Source organism: Ptychodera flava, unplaced genomic scaffold (assembly GCF_041260155.1).
Source record: "Ptychodera flava strain L36383 unplaced genomic scaffold, AS_Pfla_20210202 Scaffold_73__1_contigs__length_589788_pilon, whole genome shotgun sequence".
Lineage (NCBI taxonomy): Eukaryota > Metazoa > Hemichordata > Enteropneusta > Ptychoderidae > Ptychodera > Ptychodera flava.
The window spans coordinates 257714-264509 of NW_027248395.1; the positions used below are offsets into that span (position 1 = coordinate 257714).

General features: G+C 37.7%; 1 long non-coding RNA gene across 1 annotated transcript; it reads right to left on the minus strand.

Annotated features, from left to right (window-relative positions):
* Nucleotides 1–1773: 1773 nt before the first annotated feature.
* LOC139128836 (uncharacterized) lies at nt 1774–5040 on the minus strand. Its single transcript, XR_011551426.1, has 3 exons — nt 4711–5040; nt 3283–3356; nt 1774–1949 (listed from the first exon to the last, which is right to left on the minus strand). It is a non-coding gene; the product is annotated as an uncharacterized lncRNA (long non-coding RNA).
* Between the last annotated feature and the right edge of the window lie 1756 nt (nt 5041–6796).

Genomic DNA, 6796 nt, shown 5'->3' on the forward strand with positions numbered 1-6796 from the left:
ATAAAATGGAAAGGTTATCCGGAAAGTTTCAATAGTTGGGAGCCAGAGAAAAATGTTACTAGAACTTCGTAACGTTCCGAAGGAGTACTCGACCAAGTTCTTTGCTGACACTTGTCAAGTACTAACGTAAGTACTAACGTAAGTAATTACGAAAGTTATTCAATAAGTACCATGGAAAAAGCCTTAATTTCTTGAAAGCCGAAAGTGCACCCAGCTTCCAACCACCTGGCCAAGTATTTATCATGTATTGTCGTAAGTAATGTTCACTTATTGCATCTTTTTTGGCTGTATGTGGATGAGGTGGTACAGGGGAGGATCCTCCGGAGGCACATATTAAGTTTGCAAGATCTTCAAAGCGACTTCTCATGTTGCCACGAGCTGTTCTTTCGAGTCCCCCTTTTTCAGCTTTATCTATAAGTTCTGGTTGAAGTATAATGTACACAACTGACATGAGCCATAGACAAGTAACTTCGAAGTCTTGCCCGCCTTCGGAACGCTTCATCATATCAAGTGCCTGTAAGTCAAACGGAGCATTATAAGCACACACTGTTTCACAAGCATTAAGAAGTTTGTGTAGGTTCTTGAGTGAGACTCGAGGTTGTTCTAGTTGTTCTTGGCCAGGTGGATAGTAGTCTTCCTCCTCGCCGAAACTGTCTATTAAAAATCCCTGGCTGCCGCCGCTATCGCGTGAGCCTCATACCGAAGGGCCGCTCCATGCAATTCCAAAGTCAAAAGCTTGTGGAGATTCTACTGGCCCGACTGTCTCGGTATCAATTGTTGGATTAAGTATATTCTTGAGAAGGGCAGGCGTAAGAGATTGATGAATTACCAAACATGGAAGCCTGTAGTCATTACAAATTTCTAAGAAAGTCTGTTTGAACTTATCGTGAATCTCTTCTAGTTCTTCTAAGGCGGCTATTTCATATTGTCTTGCTCGAGTCAGAATATTCCGCCTGCAATAATCCCAAGGCATATCTTTGAATATGATAATGAAACTGTGTAAATGGTCAAATGCCTTTGAAACAATCTTTTTTTCTTCCGCTGCCACGGAAACGCCCCGGATTCTAGAAAAAGTCAGATGTTGAATTATGGAAGAGTCACAAATAATGTAGTTGGCTTTCCCAGCGGAGTCTGTACCAGCCTGACATTGTAAACTAAGAGTATCCCTTACCGAAATGATACCCATTTACATAGTGTTTCCTACGGGTAACAAACATGTGTCATATGCATGTTACCTATAGGTTTCAAAATATGTGTCTGACCATATTGATTTTAACTTTTCGTTATGTATTGAAAACATGGACAATACATGTTGGAAACATGTATGGCTTGAAATCCAGGCAGTTGCACCCAAAATCTGTGCTGCTCAATGAAACATGTTTGTCACATGGACATTACACCCCTCCGACATGTTGGCAATCAAGAATCTATTCTTCCATGAAGGTCCCTCTCAAGGGTACAAGAGCTTGTGGAATATCTTTCCCGGAGAGCCCAGAATTAGATTTTCTGGATCTCTTCTAGAAAGATTAACAGGTTAGCTGCCACTCTGCCTGGCAATTAGCTGCCTTTCTGCTAGTAGATTTCCTACTGATGTGCTTTATAAAATCAACCTACCTTCTGCACTCTGAATTATAGTCACCCCAACAACTTGAAACATTTTTATCAGTGCTGCTGAGAAACTGCCATCACCTTACCACTTCAGAACACTGTGCTGCGCAGACAAAAATAATGCGATGGCTAAAAAATTGGTAGGAATAAATTTATCCACCAGATTTTTAAAGCCAATCAACATAATCAACATTAAACTGTTAAGTTGAAAAAAGTTCAAGTGTCCATAAAGTCCAGAACTGATATTGTCATGGCCATGAGCTCTTTTTAAAGACCTTTGATTGTCTGTATGGTTTTAGTTATTGCTTGACCTGATATCTTGAGGTTGTCCTGTGCATATGCTGAAAAAAATAAAAAAACATCAAGTTAGATATAAAGCTTATAACAAAAATATGTAATGTTAAGAGCACATGTGTTAGAATCCTTGCTAAAAGCTGACAATTTTGACTCTTTCCACAGCCATCAAACATTGAAGAATGAATTCGCATGTAGTCAGAAAATAATGTACCCTCAATTTGCGAATGACCCGATGTGATTTGTTGTACAAGTAACCTTCAATTTGCGAATGACCCGATGTGATTTGTTGTACAGTATCAATCTGTTCATATTGCAAATAGCTTCAAACTAGTGTATCCATAGACAGTGGAATCAATGGCATAAAACAAAATATATTTTTTTCAGATGATTTATCCGGCAGGAAAAAATGTTGATTGCCTCTTTATTAAGTCAATGAATTTTTAAATTATTCATGTACGGAATAAGACAGAAACGTTGCCACAAAAATTGATCTGTACTTTATCTTAATGTATATCTGCCAAAACATTTTATCCAACTATGTTATTATTTAATTAAAACTTCATCAGTCAATTATGTATGATTTGCAAAGGTTCAAGTGAAGTAAATGTTTATTGGTATAATTCAATTAAAATTGTACAGAGTCTACTACGTAACGTCCACTCATTTGGTTTGAGTACACATTGCATATCTACATGAACATTCTCAAGTCAAATTGGAATGCAGCATAGGAAAAAGGTAGGTCTTTGTATTAAAGGGGAATTCACCAAAGAAGATTTTTAACATTTATTTTGGTAACTTATTCAAGAATTGCCATTTTTGCCATTTATAACTTGATAATTTTACAAAAATGGATAAAAATAGTGGCAGAAGTTGCATTTTTGGGCTTCATAAACTAAATTTATTTTGAATGATGGTAAAAACAGACCAAGCTTGGCGCTTTCATCACGTGATATGGCAGGGTACATCTTCTCATTGGTATGGCATTGTACACTCTCTTACATTCATGCTAGGCTGTGAGCACTTGCATAACATACACAATAGTTAAGCAAATACATAAAGCCTGGTGTGAACATGAATGACAATGCCACACCCATCAGAAGATGGTCCCTGCCATATGACCTGATGAAAGCACCAATCCTGGCACCTTTTCCCTGATGAAGCCCTATAATGCAACTTTTGCCACAGATTTTATCTTATTTGTAAAAAACTGCACCAGTTATAAATGGCGAAAATTGCTTTTCCGGAATAATTGACCTTAAAGCTAGAACATATGTAAATATCACCCGTGGCAAACTTCCTCTTTAAGCCAAGCTCGAATTGCAGAGACTAACTGAGAGTACTATTCATTTAGGAATCTTAAGGTTGAATTTTACTTACCATTTAATGTTTCAAGGTTATGGGTAAGTCTTTGATATCCAGCTCGTAGTTGTTTTCTTTTGTGAAACAAAACTCTGTTGAGAAAAAAAAGGTGAAATACAATATTATAAACACATTATGATTAGTAATAATGCCATTTGATGTTCTATATTCTGCTCCCAACAGAATCCTTAAAGTACAGTGCATTGTTTGAAAACATGTCCTTCACAAGTGTAATAACTGTTGTTACGGTTGATAAATGAAATCTGTCCAGTTATACATTAGTATACTGAAATAATTTGCTTGCTCTATTTAGTTACCAAAAAAAAGCTATCATGTATCTGAGCTCTCCCTGTCCTTCATAACGTTCATAAATTAAGTACAAATATGAAAATTACGGAAAAAAGTAAATGCATGATCGGCCATTTACACTTTTGTAGCCTGATTTTCTGTTAAGATAATAATTTCTCAGGAAACACTCTGTCATATCTCATCTTTCAAAACTACTATGCCCCTATCATCAGCCTTTGATCGACACATGGTGATAGCACAGCCCCTCTACTGTAGTGATAGCCAGTTTTGAATTTGACTTGTGCCCACATGAGCAATGAAGTCACCCCAAGTGAATAATTATCGAATTTCAAAGCAATCGGCTTTACGGTTTCAGAGGAGAAGGCAATTGTTGACTGACCACAGATGGACAGACGACAACCGAGAAAGTAGCCTATTTGATAAGCTCTGAGTCCTTGACAGCAGAGCAAAAATATACGAGCAAATTGCAAAAAATACAGATAAATAAATTTCACCACAATTTTAATAAATCTGACAGAGGTCAACCAAAGGATCATGCATATAAATTTTCAAAACAAAATGATTTTTTTGACCAAAAACCCTAAAAATTGCCCCCAAATTACAACCATAGAAAATTAACCACAATTCGGCTATTTTTGGCTTGGTTGTTTGACTGAATTGAATTTTGCCAATGCATTTTATAACAATACAGATATACAAATGATTTAGCTACACTAGCCCTGCGTACAGGTCTGTGTGTTCTCGGCGTTATACGGCCTCCACCAAAGCCTTGCAACGGTCTATGGAGATAACTACATGTACATGTAGGGCTCTGCGGTCCGGATCCGGACTGCAACGAAAAAACGGTCTTTTTTGAAGAAATTCTGCTCTATCGAGGCAAAATCCTTTCCCTGCCTACCTTTACCTCCTAACCGACCCAAGAAAAGGTGCGATTAATTTCTCCTAACGTCCAAAACCGTTCGTTTTCTGAAACATAACGTACTCGACAGGTTGTTTACGACTTTACCCATGGAGGTCGCCATTTTGAATCTCGCTGCAAGACCCCAGTTATCTCAATAGACTGTTGCAGGGCTGTGGAGGAGGCCGTAAAACGCCAGGAACACACAGACCTGTACGCAGGGCTACAGCTACACTTACCTTGAGTAATGTAGATGGCATCAAGGATGGTTTTTGTCACCATTCTGCTACCATTACATCGCAACACTTGAATTCGTGTCAACCACCGGTGGCACATACTTGATAGATCCGTAGACTGTACAGTGACGCCGTCTCGAGATTCGAATCGCCCAGTCTTCGTGGACATGCAGAGGAATCCGCTACAATGGTATTTTACAGACTCAACTCATTTTCTGACGTCTGAATCGTTCTCACCAAACACCAAAGTCATGATTTCTTGTGTAAAAATGACAGCGATTTCACAGCAACGGAGACAGCTAACGTGGAAATTGAACCAGTCCAAACCGACGTTCAAACTGATCAAGCCTCGTTCCGGTTCATAACGGAAGTCAAGCGTCGACCCCGTCTCACTTGCGATCAGAAGATTCGATTCGCTGGAATTTTTCGGCAACTAATTGAAATTTCTGTGCACAAAATTTATACAACAATTACGGTTACTATTCTTTGTTTAGAACAAAAACAAGCGTTTTTAGGCGTTCGTTTAATGACCTCTGACATCACATGACTAACCTTTGACACGGAGTCAGCTGTTGCACAGAGCCACCGTGACAGAGCCCAGAGTACTATGAGCGTAGAGTAAGTGCAAACCTAACTTATTTCCTGCGTCCATCCTTAAAATATTTCATGAAAGTTACTCAAGATGCTTTTAAAGTCTACCGGTAACTAATACTTCGTCAAGCTTTAGTTTTGCAGCGAGGCATTCTTGTAAACCCGGAAGTAAGCGCCATGGAGGTTGCTATAACCATGGCGGTACCTCTGCTACCTTCATGCTATAACGTAGAATGACCGTGAATTTAAATATTTTTTCCATTACTGAAACTCAATGTGTTTGTGTCATGGGGCTGACAATTAACCACATGGTTGTTTGACTTCGACAGTAACTGCTTTCAATTCACTCGATGTTGAAAACGAAAACAAAATACATGAAGATCTTATTGGTCCAGTGCTCGTGATTATGAGTCGTCAATTTAAACAATGAATGTTTACAAACAAAGATGACATTGGTTTTTTTTTTAACAAATATGTCAACGTTAGCACAGTTGAGCATGGATGTAAAAAATAGATTTACATCCATAAGTTGAGCAACTGCATACATTAATCGCTTCTTTATTTAGCTCCGCGTTTTTTTGGTAAAAAAATTTCTCTAAAACCCATGTCCGATTGCTTTGAAATTTGACATGCAGTTCACTTGGGGTGACCTCAGTTAGGTTTGTTCAAATCAAGGTGACATTTTTATATCTGTACTTTAAGGCAATTTTTGTCATTTTTGTTCAAGAAATATTAAAAATCTTCAAAACCTACAAGTCACATAGCTTTGATATTTGATAGATAGGTCCATAAGGAGCTTTTCCAGATATGTTCATATTGTGCAGAAATACATAAATTTCTATTTTCAAATAATTTTTGTCAATTTTGTCAAACTATTGTTTCCGCCAAAACTACTTGCCTTATAGCTTTGATATTTGGTATACAGGTTCATAGGGATAATAAAAATGTTATGCTTTCAAACGATGATGACATCTACAATATTGTAATTTCAAAAAATGAGTTTCTCAAAACTTAGGAGTCTGATAGCTACGACATTTGGTATGCTGGTCACTATACAGATAAGATGTGATGTATTTTATAAACCTGCCCTTCAGGAAATACACATATATTAAACATATTCATCTCATGTAAACAGTGCATGACCTGGAATCCGCTCTCAGACTTACCTGCTTCAAACATGAATGCAAAAAAAATAACATGTTTGATATATGTATAAACAGCACCAACAGAAGTGTCCTTGGGCATAAACACTTCAGCAGCTATTTGTAAACACCTTTGTGCATATTGATTTCCAACTATCATGCACTGTGTATGAATCTGGCATGCTAGAAGCAAGTTTTCACTTTGTCATTTCGGTAAGGGATGTTCTATAAACTGGTTCTGAAAATCGGCAATTGGAACTTTCCCATTATAAAAGTCGGCAATGTTGCTAGAAAAACTAGTGTCAAATTCTTGTACGTGAGACAAAGCGAAATTTACTGCATCGTAACTCTTACCA